The sequence below is a fragment of the Chlorocebus sabaeus genome, chromosome 25, assembly GCF_047675955.1.
Source record: "Chlorocebus sabaeus isolate Y175 chromosome 25, mChlSab1.0.hap1, whole genome shotgun sequence".
In the NCBI taxonomy this organism is placed as follows: domain Eukaryota; kingdom Metazoa; phylum Chordata; class Mammalia; order Primates; family Cercopithecidae; genus Chlorocebus; species Chlorocebus sabaeus.
In genome coordinates this window covers 55,542,007-55,562,858 of record NC_132928.1, presented here as the reverse complement: position 1 = coordinate 55,562,858, position 20,852 = coordinate 55,542,007, and the positions used below count along the sequence as shown (strand labels likewise).

Genomic DNA, 20,852 nt, shown 5'->3' with positions numbered 1-20,852 from the left:
ACGCACGCCTGTAATCTCAGCTACTCTGGAGGCTGAGGCTGGAGACTTGCTTGAAGCCGGGAGGCAGAGGTTGCAGTGAACCAAGATCACGCCACTCTGCATTCCAGCCTGGGTGGCAGAGTGAGACTCCCATCTCAAAAAAAAAAAAAAAAATTCAGTCTTTCTTTTTTTTTTTTTTGAGACGGAGTCTCGCTCTGTCGCCCAGGATGGAGTGTAGCGGCCGGATCTCGGCTCACTGCAAGCTCCACCTCCCAGGTTCACGCCATTCTCCTGCCTCAGCCTCCCAAGTAGCTGGGACTACAGGCGCCCGCCACCTCGCCCGGCTAGTTTTTTGTATTTTTTAGTAGAGATGGGGTTTCACCGTGTTAGCCAGGATGGCCTCGATCTCCTGACCTCGTGATCCACCCGTCTCGGCCTCCCAAAGTGATGGGATTACAGGCTTGAGCCACCGCGCCCGGCCTCAGTCTTTCTAAGACAGGGAAATATGCAGTGTACTTTCAGTAGAATGATTTTCAAACCACAAAGGACTTAAAAAACAACAACAACCCTTTAGTCATGGTTATTAAGATGAAATAATTACTGAAATTCTTATCTAAATTTCCTATATCAGCTATCCTTCTAGATATGAGGTATCTAAGTGAATAATTTCAATTTTAAAGGAATTATTATTATTGTTATTATTATTTTTAGAGACATGGTCTTCCCTTATCACCCAGGCTGGACCACAGTGGTGCTATCATAGCTTACTATAACCTCAAACTCTTGGACTCAAGTGATCCTCCTGCTCTAGCCTTCATAGTAGCTGGGACTACAGGCGTGTGCCACCAAGTCTGGTAAAAAAATTTTTTTTTTTAGAGATGGGGTCTTGCTATGTTGCTCAGGCTCATCTCAAACTTCTGGCTTGAAGTGATCCTCTTGCTTTGGCCTCCCAAAGTGCTGGGATTCAAGGCGCGAGTCACCATGCCTGGCTAGGAATTTTTATTTGTTTTTTGAGATAGGGTCTCACTCTGTTGCCCAGGCTGGAGTACAGTGGCAGGATCTCTGCTCACTGCAGCCTCCACCTCTCTGACTCAACCAATCCTTCCACTTCAGCCCCCCAAGCAGCTGGGACTACTAGCAGGCGCCACCACACCCAGATAATTTTTGTATTTTTTGTAGAGATGGGATTTCGCCATGTTGCCCAGGCTGGTCTTGAACTCCTGAGCTCTAGTGATCCACCCACCTCAACCTCCCAGAGTGCCAGAATTATATTTTTCTGAAATTATTTTAATAATTCCGTAAATTATAAATTATAATCTATTCAGAAGTCATGTGAATCAATTAAAAAGGAATATGACCCTAAGATAAGGTTTAAGAGTCAAAACAGTAGTTAGAATTAAGTTCAGTTGCAAGTGAGTAAAGCTAGAAATAATAAATAATGGATTAAACACACAAGGTTTCATTCTCTGTAAGTTTGGACATTGGCATTTCAGGTGGGATTTCAGGTGGGATAGAGGTTCCACAAAGTCCTCACGGACATAATCTCCTTCTGGTTCGTCACTCCACCATACGTAGGGTGGTCCTCATCCTCCGGCTGAAGATGGTTGCTAGATTCAACCATCACATCTATGTTCCAGGTAGTAGGAGGGAAGAAAGGGAAAAGAAGAGCCCAGTCTCTCTCTTGGAAGAAAATTTCACAGTTATTTTTCTCATTTGCCAGAATATGTGGCTGCAAAGGAAGCCAGGAATTATAGTCTTTTATCTGTCAATAGTTTAATATTGAATAAATTTGGGGTTCTTTTACTAAGATGGAAGGAGAAAAATGGATGTTGAGGCAAACAGCTAGGAGTCTGTGGCATACAGACTTAAATATATTTATTTTAATAAGATGGTTAGGTCTGACGTTAATTACTAACAAGTTAGAATTATTGGTAAAGATCTTTAATTGTACTGTAGATTCGGTGTTCTTTAAATGCTTGCTTTCTCTATGTAGAGAACATTTCTGTCACTTGCAACCAAAGAAAGATTAATTCATGGTCAGTAATCAGGGATTTGTTCTATTATTTAAGCTCTCTGTTTCACTAAGAGAAGCATCTCATCAAATTCTAACACAAATTTGTAAATACATTCATTCAATTATTCATACAATAAACATACTGAATGCCTAGGTACTAGGAAAAAAACATAATTTTTTACTTCAAAGTGTTCACAGTCTAGTAGAAAAAGACAGTGATAAAAAATTTTAAATGTATAAAAGTGTTATAGGTGCAATAAAAATGTATGTATCTGGTGTTGTGGGGTATAGTACAGCGAGATATCAATTCTACAAAAATGAGATTAAAGGGTATGCATCCAAAGTAAGGCATACATTGATGGTAGAATTCAATTAAAAATGATTACATAATTTAAAATACATCAAAAGGTACAGAGAATAAGACAATGGCTATCAATTTATGCACATCTACCTATGAAACAAGATATTTTGAATATAATTACAAGATACAATTCTGATTTTCACATGCAGTTTGAAATTATTAGTAATGATGTATGTAGGTATGTCAAAAACTAAAAATCTTCCACGAAGAGGTTATTGTCACCGTCACCAAATCAGAGAATTAAATAGTAAGAATTTTCCTGAAATTGAGAGTGTCAGACAAAGTGTTAGGAATATTTTAATATATTCTAAAGCAATGGCATTTTCATTTTATAATTCCCATTTACTCTTGTATTAGAGAGTCTCTTAGAATTAGACATAATCTTTTTACAAATTTGCAGCTTATTTTTTATGTGGCAAAGGGAAAAGGACTAAAAAAATGTCTTGGAGAGAGGGTTAGGGTGTGGTGGAGAGGGCGTGAACTTCCCTTGACTCAGAAGACGAAAGTGGTAATTTTCCTCCCTTTACCATTAAAGTATTTGTAATTTTTGAAGTAACTTTTTCTACAAAACATATGTATTTAAGGAATATTTCTTGTATGTTCAAAACCTGCAATTTATTTAGTCTATGGTAAGTACTTCAAGGGAACTTGGAGTTTACTGCCAAAGCTCTGTTTGGAAAAGCTTGTGCAGGGAAAGCATCAGGAAGGAAGATACCACATCTATAGAAAGGCAGGCTCCCTCTTTGTATAGTTTCTTTACATTGTTAAAAAATTAATATCATTCAGACTAATATGGCTAGCTAGACTGACAAGGGAAGACTCCCTACCTTTACAAAAATATACGAATGCTGGATAATAACTTTAAAAATTGAAAAAAATATATTTTGCCAAGTTTGAAAGCAAGAAAGGGAAATCAGCTAGGTATGGTGGCTGTAATACTAGCACTTTGGGAGGCTGAGGCAGGAGGATTACTTGAGCCCAAGAGTTTAACATAAGCCTGGGCAACATAGAGATGTCCCATTTCTACCAAAAATTTAAAAATAATGCAGGCATGGTGGCGTGAACCTGAGGTCCCAACTACTCGGGAGGCTGAGGTGAAAGGATCACTTGAGCCCAGGGGATTGAGGCTGCAGTGAGCTGTGATCATGCCACTTCCACTCTGGCCTGGGTGACATAGTAAAACTCTGTCTCAAAGAAATTTTTTTTGAGCCATCGAAATAACAGCAACAACAACAACAACAACAACAACAAAGGAAATCACTAGCTTTTAGAAAAAGGAAAACAAAAAACGAGAGCATTACAGGATGCTGAAGGCAAGTATATACTGAAGCCCAATGGCTCACATGAGTACTGGAACTTGATACATGCTGTGAGACTCAAAGACTTAGAAGGAATAGACTACTGACAAGTGCAAAAACATGAATGAATCCTGAAATGATTATACTGAGTGAAAAAAGTAACACAAAAGAAGAATACATACTATATGATTTCATTTATAGAAAATTCCAGAAAATGCAAACAAATCTCTAGCGACATCAGATCAGTGACAGCCTCAGGACATGGAGGGGGATGAGTCAGAATAAGAGGGAGAGATTACAAAGGGGCATGATGGATAAGTTTACTCTCTTGATTGTGGTGATGGTTTCACAGTTGTGTACATATGTCAAAACTTGTCAAATTGTACACTTTAAATATGAATAGCTTATTGTATGTCAGTTATATCTCATGCAGATGTTAAAAAGGACAAACAAAATCAACATCCAAGCAAGTTCAACAGATCCTTCTTCTCACTTGTATGTGTGCAATTTATTGCTGAAGAAACTTGGTGGTATGTCCTATAGAGTTTCTCACATTCTGGATTTTATTGATTGCAAAAGGGAATCCTTATCTTTTTTTTTTTTTGAGACAGGGTATTGTTTTGTCACCCAGGCTGAAGTGCAACTGGCACCGCTGTCACCCAGGCTGAAGTGCAACTGGCACCATCACGGCTTACTGCAGCCTTGACCTCCCAGCCTCAAGCGGTCTTCCTACCTCAACCTCCCAAGTAGCTGGGACCACAGGTGCATGCCATCACCCCTGGCTGGTCTCAAACTCCTGGGCTCAAGCAATCCTCCTGCCTTGGCCTCCCAAAGTGCTGGGATTACAGGCCTGAGCCACCATGCCTGGTCAAGAATTCTTGTCTTTTAGAGCTTTATACGATGAAGCATTTATGGGTGATATCCATATGAGGGGTGGGGAAGGAGATTGGCCATATGTTGATAATTGTTCAAGTTGAATGACTGACTCATGAAGGGTCATTATACTCTCCTCTCTACTTTTTATGTGCTTAAACATTTTTTATAAGAAAAAGTTGAAACAAGTCCTGGGGCCTATCTTAGAGGTACTGAATTTCTTGGGGGTTGAGCATAGAGGTACGCATTTTTATAAACTCCCAAGTATAACAAGATTTAGCTATACACTATAGAGGATCACTGCCCCACATAAAAGAAAAGGACTCCTATGATGAGGTGAATTTCAGACACCTACCACAAGGTATGGGAAAAACCATTTTTGGTAGGTGTCCTTTACATTCAGTATCAAATTCTAAAAGTAGTAGGGGCTGGGCATGGTGGCTGTGGCAAAAGAGAATGCACGTCCTGCAGCTGATTGTTGTCATGTAAGAATGTAAGCTCACTCTTACCAAATCTTCCACTTTTTAAAGAGAAGCCCAAAATGCATGTATAATCTTCTGGTTTATAACTTTGGATATAGATTTTTTTAAGTACCATGTATGCCAAAAAAAAAACATGTTTGTGGATTTGATTTGTACCTGGACCACCAGTTGTCATGTTATGAACCATGCTGGAGTATTTTATAACACCATCTCTCAAAGTGAGAGTTTCAGTCCTTTCATGGACCAGGGCTGCTAGGACATGCTTAATGCAAATGAAGCCACAGTGGAAAGAGAAGTGAGCAGTACATACCACATGAAGAATGCTTTCTTTTAGTATCTCGAGTAAAAGATTGAAGACCTGTTAATAATTTTTTTGGCATGTGCTTACAATTGTTTTTCTGGTGGTAGGGATGAGTTTGCACCAGATCACCTTAATTGTCTTTTATCTAGGTTCTCTCGTGACTTGTCTCTTATCTATGTTGTACTGTGAGGAAAAGTTCAGTTCTACAGAATGACCCCTGTTGATGAGAGGTGTTACATGTGGCCATGGGACAGGATTTTTCTTTTCCTTGTAGCAAGCTGGCACATGAAGATATCATGCTCCACTTAAATAGAAGAATTACCTCGCCAGTAGTGGCCACTATAGCTTTCAAAGACATATGGAATTGAATTTGGGGAACACTGAACTTGTTTTGGACTTGCCATTTTTTTTTTTTAATTCTTTTTTTGGCTAAGTTACCTATTGAATGCCCATAATTACCACATCTATTGTCCTTTTTTGTCAAAAAGCTTCACTCCAATTAGAAGATACCTGAAGGCAGAAACTACGGCTTTGTCAGCTGTTGACTTCCTCATGGTGCGCAGTGTAAATACACTACTACTTTTTTTAGTAGATTCTTAGTACTTACTTGTTGGCAGATTTACTAATAGTTCCTGTACATCTCAGCAAATCAACAGATGATTTAGGTTATTCTAACCCTAACTTTATTTAATATAATAAAAACTTTCAGCATTTATTGTTAGGCCCAGGGCTAGGTAGGCTCCTGAGATAGAGAAGTTCATAAGGGAAGGAGCCCAGAAGGTAGGGGAAACAAAAAAATAGTTACAACACTCTTGATATGTCTCAGCATATATAGACATTAACATCAGGAAAAGCTGAGGGGTGGGGGGAAGGAATTTGTTAGGGAGGGCCCTTTGGACAAATGTCACCTTTCTCAGAGTAGCTTTTAGATATGGGTGGGAAAATGAGGGCAGGGCAATTGAAGTGGGATAGAAGGGAGACAAAGTCATTCTAGGGCTCCAATCACTGGACACAGGTAACTCTTCCTACACTATATTCATTTATCTATGCAATCACATTCATTGAGTGCTTCCTATGAGTTAGGCAGGGTGCACTGTGTAAGACACAAATGAATGAAGCAGGTCCACAGCGGTTGTCTAGGGGGATAAAATGCTGCACAGGGCAACCTGGATAAGCCTGACATGTTAGGTGCCACAAAGCTACAGAAACAAAGTGCTAAGGAGATTCGGAAAATTTACAGGTCATTTCTGGATGCAGGATCTGGGAAGAAGGATGTCCACAGTTCAAAGGTCAGTACAATCTTCGTAGCGAAAAAGCGTTGGTTTATTCTACCTCTACCTAGTTTGTGCCTCAACATCTTTGACCCCAAAGCATAAAAAGGTGCAAATAAGGGCACATTTTCTTCATAGAATACGTAATGGTGCTTATTTAATGCTTTCCTCTTCATTCCCCGCAGTGATTTCCCTCTTCACTCTCCCCCGAGTCTCACAGAAGGAACTAACAAGGGAGCGTTTCACAAGCACAGACACCTTTAAAGAGGCGCAGAAAAGAGTACTTGGTGAAAAAGTTAGTATTCTTTCAGGTGACTTTCCTTAAGATTACTGGGCATTAAGAATGAAAATATGTAAACCAGGTTTACGAGCAAGAAAACAAACTCTCCACATTCAGAGTTAATCTTCGAACTCAGCAACCGTCAGCAGAACTCACCCCCATCAGGGCGGGCTCGCGGGCGCGGTCCACCCACAGGCCCCTCCCCCGCGGAGGTTCTCCAGCGCCGCCCGTACTCCCGCCCTTCGCGCGTCCCTGCTTTAACAACTCTGGTTCTGTCAGGACCTCACTCCTCCGCCCCCGGCGCAACCGCGGCCAGGCAGCGACGTGCACCCGCGTGTGCGCCGCCGCCGCCCGGCAGAGTCGGCGCCTCCGACATCAGGAGCGCGCACGCCGTGCCGAGGGGCCTGGACGAGCGCGCTCCCGACCCACCACCTCCTCCTCCTCCCCCTCCTACTCGGCCCGCCCCCTCCCTCGCCTCTTCCTGCCAGGCCGTCCTTCTCCCCTCCCCTCTCCGTTCCCTCCGCCCTCCCCGGGCTCCAGTGGCGGCGGAGTGAACGGGACCGGCCCGGCCTCAGAGCGCGAGGTGGCGGGTGGGACGCGGGCGCCTGAAGGAGTTGTTGTTTCGGCAGCGCCCGCGGAGACGTGAAGAGGTGAGGCGAGGGCGGCCTCCTCGGGACACTAGGGCGGCCCGGCGGCCCGGATCCACGGGCCGAGGCTGCCTGGGTGTGTTGGCGTCGGGCTGAGCCTGGGGAGGGTCGAGATGGGGCCCCGGCCCGGGACGGGGATGCGGGAGGACCGCGGGAAGGAGGGCACCGGGCGGGTTCAGGACTGTCGGCCGCCTCCCGGACGCCGCGGTTCTCCCAGGTGGCCGCCCCTGGCAGCTAGGGCGGGCGGGGTCTGCGCCCTTACCTGGGGGCGGGGTAGTGGCTTCTGCGGCCGCCGCCTCCAGCTGTGCCCTCCTGACATTGCTGCCTGGGCGGCTGCCGCCCGCTGCTACGCTGTGGCTGCTGCTGGATTCGCAGTCCCAGCAGCCCTGCGTCCGGTGGGCGAGTGGTTAGAGTATTTTCTTACCCACACGCAGGCTTCTGTGCTCGACCGTTTCTCTCCCTCGCCCTTCCTCTTCCTCCCCCGAGCACTTTGCTCGGCTCCTGCTATTGATGCTTGTGGTTTTGTAGTTTGGGATGGGCTGCGTTCCGGGCAGATCCCTACCTGCAGGGAATGCCCCGCTTCAGAGTTGACCTCCTGAGCCATGACAAACACCTCCCTCCAGCCCCCACCCAGCTTGTGGGTGCTCAGTGTCCTGATAACTGAGTCAAAGTTTCTGAGACTGGGCTGGTACTTTGCACTGGTCGCCAACGGTACAGGGCTGGGCAGTGCGTCAGCATGTGGAAAGGGGCCACCGGCTAGCGGGATATGGCCGGGTGCATGAGAGCTGATCTGACGGGTTTCAGATACTAGGCAGTGTGTCCAGGTCCTTGGATCTCAGATAGGGTTATATTAGAATGTGTGCCAAAACTTGGGTGGTCACTTGCAAAATTGGTTTCATGCAAGTAAACTGAAATGCCAGCCTTATTACACTAATGGTAAGGAGAACTTTTGCTTGCCGGACAGATTTCAGCGCAGTTTGGAAAATGATTTTAAGGCCTTTATTTTTGACACTGGAGGGGTTTAGGAATTTTTAATATATTTAAATTTCCTTGTGCTTAGTGGGAGGTAAGTAGTTGCTTGTTAAAATTCTGAAAACACAGTTTCATGAAAACCTTCTGACTTTTCTTACAGTAGTGTTACGTTTGACATCTTCCGTAGAATATCCATTAGTTATGATGTCAGAAGATACGGATGTGAAGTTTGCTTGTGGTCACATTGGAAGTTGATTTTGTTCATGGAAAATACCGGTTCACAAGCTCCTAGTACTAGAAAACTGGTCTGTGAATCATTTTCTCAGTATAGCGTCCCTTATGAAATTGACAATGAGATTTCCAAGGAGAAAGACTAGTTGAACTTTTTGTATACATTATCATCAAATTGTATTAAATGTACACCTGCTTCAGGGGTTAGCTCTAGACTTTGAGTTACACTGGTGTCTATACTAAATCAGTTCAATAAATGCGCTGATACTATGTTTTGTTCATTTGGAGAGAAGTAGATAAAGCAGGGCAGAGTTTATATATTAGCATATTATATAGCCTACGTTTGCTCTGATGTGTATTATTGTTGTTATTATTTGGGACGGAGTTTCGCTCTTGATGTCCAGGCTGGAGTGCAATAGCGCCATCTCGGCTCACCGCAACCTCCGCCTCCCGGGTTCAAGCGATTTTCCTATCTCAGCCTTATGTGTAGCTGGGACTCCAGGCATGCTCCGCACGCCTGGCTAATTTTGTATTTTTAGTGGAGACGTGGTTTCTCCACGTTGGTCAGGCTGGTCAAACTCCTGACCTCAGGTGATCTGCCCGCCTCAGCCTCCCAAAGTGCTGGGATTACAGGCGTGAGCCCCGTGCCCGGCCTCTGATGTGTATTATTAAGTCATCTGGGGAGAAGTAGATGAAGTAGGGCAAAGCTTATATGTGAACATATTATATAATCTACATTGTCCTCTAGAAAGCTGGAAACAAGTTAGCAAGTCTCAGTACTATTGGGGCATATGGTGAATATACAAACCAACTTTAAAAAGTGTGACTGTAAATGTACGAAGTTTGTTTGTTTGTTTGTTTTAAAGAAACAAGGTCTCGCTCTGGCGCCCAGGCTGGTGTACAATGGCTCAATCCTAGCTCACTGCAGCCACGAAGTTCTCCTCACAAGAGATCCTCCCACCTCAGCCTCCTGAGTAGCTGGGAGTACAGGCACATGCCACCGCACCTGGCTAATTTTTGGTTTTAGTTTTGTAGAGTCAGGGGTCTCACCATGTTGCCCAGGCTAGTCTCCAACTCCTGGCCTCAGGCAGTTCTTCTGCCTTGGCCTCCCAAAGTGCTGGGATTACAGGCCTGAGCCAACCATGCTTGGCCCCCTTTGTTTTTCCACCTGAGTTATTTGATGGGAATTTCTATATGTTACAGTTGTGATGTTCTGAGAATTTTTGTTTCTTTGATAATTGTTTCATGATTTAGATATTTTCTTTTTATCCTGGTAGTTATGATTTTTTTCCTTTGAATGAAATAATTTTATTAGGCATGTGAAACAGTAGTTTTCATGTAATCAGCTCACCAGTTCTAAATTTGTGACTTTTAAAAAACTTGAATTTTTTTCTTTGCCTTAACCCAAACTTGAATTTGCTCAGCCGCTGTATATTTATTTGAACTCTCAGATGATACAGCATTGAAGCGGAAAGTCCTTTTATCCATTCTTTTGGAGTAATCAAAAGAAGGAATTCTGTTGTGCCAAGTAAAAATATGTGTAGGAGATAGCTAGGCTTCAAGAGATTGACTTTGAAGAGAGTAGCAGCGAAGTAGCAAAAATTTTCTGTATTGGGGGTGTAGAACTGGGGCTGCATTCCAACCTACCATTGTCTTCAAGTAGGGTATGGATCGTTATGACTGGTTAGAGGAGGTTTGGAGAATGAAGTTGATGCTGTAATGCTATGGGATTCCCAGGCGCAGAGCTTGCCTATGTCTTAATTTTAATGAGTTCTACATTTTTATAACTCTTGACTTATAGAAATGGGTCAGCCATTGAGTCTGAGGATGACCAGCAGCCCAAGGCTATTCCAGGTGCTGGTATTTCAAAGATGGCTCAGGGATTTCTTGTGGAGCTGATCTGATGAGCATTTTGCCGTTACAAACAGTGGAGGATGAGAAAGTATGGACTTGAGCCTGAGGTATGGTAAAAGATACTCGTTTTTAAAGGAGAGTTTTAATGTTGATATTATAGAGAAATACGTTGTTTGACTCCTAGACTTTCAGAATGGGAAATAATTTTGACTTTATAGTCAGTATTTGAATTGAGTATAAGTTTGTGAATTTCAGTGGACCCTAATAAGGAAGAGTTAATGAATTAAGCAGCACTTTCATCTCTGAACATCTCCTTTTTCTACTTCATTTGCTTCCCATATTGCTCTTATTCAACAAATGGGATGGCATAATTGAGTATAGCAAGTTTATGCGCATGCTAAGTCTTTTTTGTTATCTTTTGGTGTTTTTTGGTGTACTTTTGGGGATTTTCCTGGGAAAGTTCTAGGCATATATTCAGTTGATTTAGAGTTAGATTTGGGCTAAGATTATTAGTATACTTGAAATTCTGAGCATTCTTATTTTCTAAATAGCTTTTAAAATAGAAAACATTTTGCCATTGCTGTTGGGCTTCAAAAAAACAAAACCCAACAACAACACAATTCTTTATAAATACTCATGAAAAATCAGGTTACAGGCTGTGTTGTGATAGACATTGTACAGCCAAAAATATATTTAAGAAAATTCTCACCCAGTTTAGTAAGCTTAAATAAGAAGAAAATAAGACTTTTTTTAAAAAAATAAAAGCCTGATTTTCCCAGAATATGAAGCCTAACTACTGTTTGCTGTGTTATTTTCCCTCTTGCCTATTCTAAATTCAGCAAGAACTATGCATCCCTAGTCCATGGTAAAAGCTTAGTTCTCGTAGGGGATTCTTAGTAACGGAGGTCTCATTGAGGGATGCAAGGGATTTTGATTGGGAAACATCAGGCATGGAACATTTCCTTTTTACTGCTCTAATTTTCTCTGTACCTGGCTATGCAGTGGGATGGGAACATGAGCACAAATACTAGAATTATCTGGATTTTTTTTTTATACTATGAATTTCCTCTTCTTACCCCCTACCTGCCCTCCAACCCATTGCTAAGTGAGCCATTGATAGTAGGAGTGTTATATCCTTTAGGTATGTAGGGCTGAACAAATGCTAGGAACCTTGGCACTTGGCTGATATTCCATAAACCAAATTCCTGCTCTGTAATTTGCCTTCTGGTGATATCAGGAGATATTTGTTACTCCCATTTTTGAAGAAAAATATGAATTGTGGTGAGGAGACATCTGTAACCAAGAGTAAGATTTATCAAATTAGGTAGTATACATGAAAGACATCAGGAGGTTGTTTATCTGAACATTTATTAAACTCTTTTGACTGTGACCTACAATAGAAAATACATTTTACTTCTTGATTCAGCAAGTGCACACACACACAAAGTTGACACTTTGGTGAAATAATATTTATCTTTTCAGGGCCCTGTTGAGTTGGCTATAATGGCTTGCAAGACCAGTTGTGCGTATCTCTTCCTATCTAGCTCTATGTCCAGTGACATCATGTTGGTAGCTCAAAATTGGTCATGGTGGGAATATTTACACCAGGAAATTCAGCAAATGGTATTCTCAGGGCTTCCCTCTTCATAGGTAGTTGTTAAACATTTATAGCACCCCATTGTTTATAACACACATAGATACATTCTGTTATTTCATTTCATTTTAAAAATGCTGGATTTTGACTTCCAAATTAATTTTACACCCAGCTAATGGATTATGGCCTACAGTTAACAACAAATACAACTAGTTTAGCCTACCCTCTTAACTTTGTAAGTGAAGGAACATACTAAAAGCCTCAAGTCCAAGGTTAGGTAGTGAGTGAGTTATTAGCAAAGCCAGGGCTCTGGACTCAGTCTGGAGTTGTTTCTGGTGGGCTTCTTTCCTAACCTCACTTAGTATGTATAAGGGATTGTGTTAATCAGTTTAAATAAAGATGGACCTTGACCCTGAGGACTTTATGCTTAGGTGGGGGATTAAATATGGAAACAGCAATGATAATGAAAGGCAGAAAGTAATGGGTGGTAAAAAGATAAAGATAAGGAACTGTAAGAGTTTAGAGAAGAGGGAGAGATTACTTTTAGTTAAAGTAATGGGTGGTAAAAAGATAAGGAACTATAAGAGTTTGGAGAGGAGGGAGAGATTACTTTTAGTTGTTGTTTTTTGACCCAGGCTGGAGTGCAGTGGTACAATTTCGGCTCACTGCAACCTCCGCCTCCCAGTTTCAAGCAATTCTCCTGCCTCAGCCTCCTTGAGTAGCTGGGATTATAGGCACTCGCTGCCATGCCCGGCTAATTTTTGTATTTTTAGTACAGATGGGGTTTTGCCATGTTGGCCCGGCTGGTTTTGAATTTCTGACCTCAGGTGATCCACCCGCCTCAGCCTCCCAAAGTGCTGGGATTACAGGCGTGAGCCACCATGCCTGGCTTGCTTCTAGTTTTAAGGATAAGAGAAGAGGTGACATTTGAACTATTTTTTTTTTTTTTTTTGAGATAGCATCTCACTCTGTGACTCAAACTGAGTGCTGTGGTGCCATCACAGCTCACTGCAGCCTTGATTTCCTGGCCTCTAGCAGTTCTTCTGCCTCAGCCCCCAAGTGGCTGGGACTATAGGCACACACCAACATGCTTGGCTAATTTTTGATTATTTGTAGAGATGGGGTCTCATGATGTTGCCCAGGCTGTTCTTGAACTCCTGGACTGAAGCTGTCCTCCTGCCTTGGCCTCCTAAAGTGCTGGGATTACAGTTTTGAGGCACCATGCCTGGCCCCTGAACTATGTTTTGAAGAATGGGTAGGATTTGGATGTGTGGAAATAGGACAACTCGTATCACCCTGGGCCAAGGGACAGGGTGATCAAAGGCATACAAGCATGGACAGGGAAAAATGAATAGTGAAAGAGCTAGACGAGAAAGAGTCAGTTAGCACCAGATGGTTAAGAGCCTAGAATGCCAGTTTTCCTTTCTGCTTTTTGGTTTATCTTTCATTTTTGACTCTGGAGTAATCTAGTACTTCTTAACATTTCAAGATTTATTTATTGTGATTAAAATATGATCCAGAGAGCACCTAAGTATCCTTAGAGTAGAAGCTGAAGGGAAAAATTATTAGTTTTAGAGAAGCAACCTTGAGTTTACCAATCATAAAAGTGTTGGAAAGTAAAAAATATTTTATTTGTAAGGAGATACAGTGTTGTTGCCTTTTTTTTTTTTTTTTTTTTTTTAGTTCACCAAATAGCATCACATTGGCTGGAATAGAACAGGAAGCAGTTTTGAAAGTCTTTACAAGGGCCTTCTAAAATGTGATTTCTAAATGACTGGATCTTAATTTTTGGAGGCAGGTTTAGTTCAGGCAGAAGGGTAGTTTATACAGATCCGCAGCTGAGCTGAGTAGCTTTTAGAATTTAGGGCAGCAAAGCAGGGTATTTTACGCAAAATTCATTTGTAAGGGATTGATGGCTTCTTTACTCCAAGAATTTTCTTAAATTTCAGTATTTATGTCTTTAACAGCCTGTATGACTAAAGATGTTTTGAAGTCTTGGATGGAACTTGCCTTATTTCACAGGTGAATTGGGTGGCTAGAAATGAAGGTAAATGCCAGTAAGTTGTGTCTGTTAATCAAATTGAAGTACTGGTGGCAGTTCTCAAGATTTTCTGTCTGCTGATGATTTCACACTTACTGCTTCTAATTACATGGTGTATAGTTGATTTGAAGAAGCCTTGGTTCTCTTTGACCCACCAGTTCTGTAAAGGTAAAAGCCTTCTTAGAGTGTTGCCCAGGTAACAACACATACAGAGACTGTTTAGTAGCTTGTCACAGAAGTGTGTGGAAAATTTTGGAAATGTTGGTAAAGAAGTTGCTATAGTAAATAACTGGTTGGTAAAAAGCTGGGCTACTTCTGCATAGTTGATAAAGAGTTTTTGAGATGAGCCTTGGTTCTAAAATAAATATGAATTGTGTCATTGCCATACTACTTTCTTCGGTTAAATAAGCTCCTAATATGTAAATGTTGTTGTCCTATCATTTTAGAAGGTTTCAGCAGTTTCATATGAACTGTTCCACAACATAGCACACCCCAAACACCACGATAAGAGTTCAAATACGGCATGACCCAGATGCCTCACACCAGTTAAATGATAAAGTTAATCATGTCAGCACAGTGTTTTTTAAAAGTTTTTTCCCCCTCTTTTTTGAGGCATGTTAGTTTTCACAAATTGAGGTTATTAGAATCTTTCCAGATTTTCTACCACCATTTTTTTTGTGTGTGTGTGGTAGAAAGTACGATGATGGTGTCCTTAAACTATGTAAACATTTGTAAAGATATACACACATACACATAGTGTGTGTATATGTATGTGTAGACATACATACATATATATTTACATATCATTAGTTGTTGGAATTTGTGGTGAAAATACACCCACCCACGGCAAATGACTGAAAACAAGTGTTCTGGCTCTTTGAAGACTACCATGTGAAGTACTCACAAATATGAAAGTAATGCAAACCCAAAGGGAGTTTTTGTATGCCTGATTTCAAGAAAGGAGCATTTTAAGAGGCAAGTATGGAATTCATTCATATACCAGTGAGGAATTTCTCAACTTCTCCTTTACCCAGCACATACACCCATTTACCGTCCTCATTATTAACAGTAAGCAAAATTATGGAACTTTGAATCAGACTTCTACTACAAGTGATGCAAATAAATATTATTTTTAGAAAAAATACAAACTTGTGGTTTTGAGTTACAAAGGTTTAAGAGACACATATCACTAGTTTTTTTTATAAACTACATGGAGTGTTTTCTGTGCTTCAAGATGTTTTAATTGTCATTGTGAGGCCTTTTGCTGAGAGCATTGTATAAAGGCATAGTTGTTAAAATGGTTATTAGGTGTTCTTTGAATAGTTTATTTTTCTGTAGTCAATTTGTCTTGCATACATTGATGGCCGGGCATGGTGGCCCACACCTGTAATCCCAGCACTTTAGGAGGCCAAGGCAGGCAGATTGCTTGAGGCTAGGAGTTTAAGCCTAGCCTGGCCAAGATGGTGAAACCCCGTCTCTGATAAAAATAAAAAATTAGTGTGGTGCGTACCCATAGTCCAAGCTACTTGGGAGGCTGAGGCACAAGAATCTCTTGAACCTGGAAGACGGAAGTTGCAGTGAGCCGTGATCATGCCATTGCACTCCAGCCTGAGCTGCAGAGTAAGACTCGGTCTCAAAAAAAAAAAAAAAAAAAAAATGAATAGAGTATACTACTTCACTGAAAAATCAACCATTGAAGGGAGGTTATATATATATTGGCAGACAGTAGGGTTTCTGCTGTTGTTTTAGAGTAATTTTGTTATTCAGCAGCTGTTTATCCCCAGACCTCATTCATTTATTACTGCTTTTTTCCATTTCTTTTTAATCTCATGAACTGTATTCTTTCATTTTAAATCTCTCATATTTGCCCTGCGGTCAGTGGTCATATTTGGACTAATGTTTTGATTTGCCATTGCCTGTGCAAAGATCTATTACCAAGTTGCATTATCAAGTTGGTATTGAATGGTAATTCAGTTAATGTCCTCTTCTCTCCATTCTTTTTTTCCTTCCGTATTCTAGAAGTTACCCTAACACTAGTGTTAGATTCCTGGCAAAGTTAATGGGAAAATGAAATTAAATATTACTGTTATTCAAATCCTAGGATGACCTTTTTGCCAATACTAATGAACGTACAAAATTCTTTAGCATGAATTACACAGCTTAAATTTTCACTGAGGCTAGGCCTCTTAAGTTTAAAAAATTAAAAATTAAAAAAATATTTATGGGGTACAAGTGCAGATTTCTTACATGTATAGATTCTTACATGTATAGATGTAGTGAAGTCTAGACTTTTAGTGTACCTATTACCTGAATATCCACCATTATGTATGTCCATGTGTACCCATTGTTTAGCTCTCACATACAAGTGAGAACGTGCGGCATTTGACTTTCTGTTTCTGAGTTATTTTACATATGATAATGTAGGCCTGTTAAGGTAAAAACCATTCTGACATGCATTTTATAGTTCTTTTCAACGTTATCAATAGCTTTGCTAGATGAAACAGGTTTCTTCTGTTGCAGTTGGTATCACAAACAATAAATTAGCTATCCCTACCATTTGAAAATATAAGATAAAGGTTTTTTTTTTTTTGTTTGTTTGTTTGTTTGTTTTTTTGACACAGAGTCTCGCTCTGTCTCCCAGGCTGGAGTACAGTGGCGTGATCTCAGCTCACTGCAACCTCTGACCTATGCCTCCCGGGTTCAAGCAATTCTCCTGCCTCAGCCTCCTGAGAAGCTGGGACCACAGGCATGTGCCATCATGCCTGGCTAATTGTATTTTTAGAAGTACTTTCACTGTGTTGGCCAGGCTGGTCTTGAACTCTTGAACTCATGATCCGCCAGCCTTGGCCTCCCAAAGTGCTGGGATTACAGGCGTGAGTGACCGTGCCTGGCCCAGATAAAGATTTTTTTAAAAGATAATCTAGTAATAGTAGGAAAGAGAAACCACTTTATCAGTTAATCTACTACTTCCCATTTTGAATATAAATTTCATTGTGTTGCATGCTAACTTCATTATGTTCTACTGAGTATTTACTTTTCTAAAGACAGAGCTTTAACAGTTTTTCTTTTTTTATCGTGTTTTGGAGACAGGTATCTCTCTGTTGCCCCAGCTGAAGTGCAGTAGCATGGTCATAGCTCATTGCAGCCTGGAACTCCTGGGCTCAAAGTGATTCTCCAACCTTCATCTCTGGAATAGTTGATGGGACTATAGAACTGCACCACCACACTCTGCTAATTTTTTAAATGGGAGTCTCCCTGTGTTGCCCAGGCTGGTCTCAGACTCCTGGGTTCAAGCAATCCTCCTGCCTCAGCCCTTCCAAAGCATTGGGATTACAGATGTGAGCCACTAAATCCTGCGCAATTTTTCACCTTTTGAGAATTTCACTTAGAGGAGGATCATAGTAGCTTTTAGACATTTTATCAGTTGTCCAAGGGTGGAAAAAAGTAGTTAAGATGCAAGTAACTATAAACATTTTTGGTTTTGTGGGAGACAGTGTAGGTAGAACATAGGACCTTAATTCTTGATCTGCTGCTGTGAGATTCAGAGAGAATAAGTGATTTAGACACAACTTTTTTCTCCTCTTTGCACGCTGTGAGCTAACATTGAGTGTTTACATGGGGTATTTATTACAAGAAAATGTACATTATCTAGCTAACCTTCACAGTAACCATATGAGGTAGGAATAATTATAATATCATTTCCAGTTTGCAGGTGAAGGAAGCAGGATTAGAGAACTTCAGTAACTTACTTAAGATCACATAGCTTGGCTGGGCACGGTGGCTCACGCCTGTAATCCCAGCACTTTGGGAGGCCGAGGCGGGCAGATCACGAGGTCAGGAGATAGAGACCATCCTGGCCAACATGGTGAAACCCCAGCTCTACTAAAAATACAAAAATTAACTAGGCATGGTGGCATGTGCCTGTAATCCCAGCTACTCAGGAGGCTGAGGCAGGAGAATCACTTGAACCAGGGAGGCTGAGGTTGCGGCACTGCACTCCAGTCTGGTGACAGAGCGAGACCCCATTTCAAAAAAAAGAAAAAATCACGTAGCTTGTGAGAGGCAGTTATTTCTTGCTTCTAAATCTGTCTCACAGTGCCTCTCTACTACTACTCTGTATTGACAATCTTTAAATGGGATGATACTTGCTTTGCACATTTCATAGGGTGGTTATGAGAATCAAAAAAGATAAGATGTACAAAAGAACACACAGATGTCTCTGGTATATTAATTTTATTGGATAATATTTGAGACACCAAAGAAATCTTTGAAATCTTGTATACATATATTAGTTTGTAATCAGTAATGCTATAAAATAAGTTTAACAGATGAATATTTGAAAAGTTATCTGTAAAGACATATTTTGTGTGCATTCAAGGGATCTATGAGTGAAAGGTAGAGGACGGCAGAAATGTAGGGATGTATTGAATAAAAAGTGGATCATATAATCTCTAGCAGCCTGAATTCTTTCTGCAGTGAGGAGTATATGTAAGTAACAGGTGACCTATAAGATCCCTCCAACATCCATAATCTATGAGTCTTTGTTATGGGTTACTTTTTTTCTGTTAGAATATCCTCAAATTAGCTAGATGTGCCCAAAAGAGCTTTTTAATTTTATTTTAGCTTAGATCATCAATAATCACCATTCTTTGTCCTTTTCTAAAATTGTATATATTTAAGGTATACCACATGATGTTTTGCTATACATATACAAAACAAATATAGATACAAAATCATGAAATGATATGTATGTTTTGATATACAGATACAAAATCATGAGATGATTACTACAGTTAAACAAATTAACCTATCCGTCTCCTTCCACAATTTTTAAAATTGTCTGGTATGAGCATCTAAAATCTGTCTTAGCACATTTTATATATACTATACAATATTAATAATTATAGACATGCTATACATTAGCTCTCCAGACTTATTCATCCTACATAACTGTGAGTTTGTACCCTTTGACCTACTTATTCCCATTTACTCTTGTTTCTATGTATTCCGCTTTAAAAAAAAAAAAAGATTTCTCCATGTGTGGTGGCCCACGCCTGTAATCCCAGCACTTTGGGTGACCGAGGCAGGCAGATCACGAGGTCAGGAGTTCGAGACCAGCCTGATCAACATGATGAAAACCCGTCTCTACTAAAAGTACAAAAATTAGCCAGGCATGGTGGCGTGTGCCTGTAATCCCAGCTACTTAGGAGGCTGAGGCAGGAGAATCGTTTGAACCCAGGAGGCAGAGGTTGCAGTGAGCTGAGATCATGCCACTGCACTCCAGCCTAGGCGACAGAGTGAAACTCCATTTCAAAAATAAATAAATAACACTTTGGGAGGCCAAGGCCGGCGGATCATGAGGTCAGGAAATCGAGACCATCCTGGCTAACCCGGTGAAACCCCGTCTCTACTAAAAAATACAAAAAACTAGCCGGGCGAGGTGGCGGGCGCCTGTAGTCCCAGCTACTCGGGAGGCTGAGGCAGGAGAGTGATGTAAACCCGGGAGGCGGAGCTTGCAGTGAGCTGAGATCTGGCCACTGCACTCCAGCCTGGGCGACAGAGCGAGACTCCGTCTCAAAAAATTAAAAAAAAATAAAAAAAATAAAAAAAAATAAAAGAATAAAAAAAGGATTTCATATATAAGTGAGATCATGTTGTATTTTTCTTTTTGTGTCTGGCTTATTTCATTTAACATAATGTCCTCCAGGTTCATCTATGTTGTTTCAAATGACAGTATCTCCTTTTTTTTTTTTAAGGCTGAATAATAATCCCGTGTGTGTGTGTGTGTGTGTGTGTGTGTGTGTGTGTGTGTGTATATATATATGCCACAAATTCTTTATCTGTTCACCTTAGGAGAGACACTTAGATTGTTTTCATAATCTAGGCTATTGTGAATAATGCTGCAATGAATATGTGCAGGCATGTATCTCTGTGAGGTGCTGATTTCAGTTTCTTTGGGTGTATACCCAGCAGAGGGATTTCTGGATCATAGGCAGTTCTATTTTTAATGTTTTGAGGAACTTCTGTACCATTTTCCATAATGTTTGTGTAGCAATTTACATTTTCAACAACAGTGTACAAGAGTTTCCTTTTCCCAACACTTTGGCCAACACTTTTCGTCTCTTGTCTTTTTGATAATAGCCATCCAAACAGGTGTGAGGTGATAGCTCACTGTGGTTTTGATTTGCTTTTCCCTGATAATTAGTGATGTTTTCAGTGCTTTTTCATATACCTGTTGGCCCTTTGTATGTCTTCTTTGGAAAAATGTCTCTTCAGGTTCTTTGCCCATTTTTTAATTGGGTTGTTTTGTTTTGTTTTTTTTTTTGCTGTTGAGTTGTGAGAGTTCCTTATGTATTTTGGATATTAATGTTTTACCAGATATATAGTTTGCAAATATTTTCTCCCAGTCCATAGACTGCCTTTTCATTTTGTTGTTTGTTTTGGAGAAGCTTTTTAGTTTGATGTAGTCCTACTTATTTATTTTTGCTTTCGTTGTTTGAGCTTTTGGTGTAGTATCCACCAATATCGTTGCCAAGTTCAAACAATATCAGGGAGCTTTCCCCCTGTGTTTTCTTCTAGGGGTTTAAAGGTTTTATTATAGATATTAATGTTTACTTCTTGAAAATATTTTAGCAAACATGATTCTTTAAATGT

At 40.8% G+C, this 20,852-nt stretch overlaps 1 protein-coding gene across 5 annotated transcripts in view; it reads left to right on the top strand.

The window, feature by feature from the left end:
• The first annotated feature begins 7,371 nt into the window (after positions 1 to 7,371).
• Positions 7,372 to 20,852, top strand: part of RABGAP1L (RAB GTPase activating protein 1 like) — a 795,491-nt gene continuing 782,010 nt past the window's right edge. For 2 of the 5 annotated variants that reach the window (XM_073011765.1, XM_073011766.1), the window contains exon 1: positions 7,375 to 7,509. The gene's annotated coding sequence lies outside the window, so the exon portion shown is untranslated. Of the gene's footprint in view, positions 7,510 to 20,852 lie in introns of all 5 variants that reach the window. The other 3 variants (XM_073011767.1, XM_037986171.2, XM_037986174.2) reach the window with 3 other exon arrangements.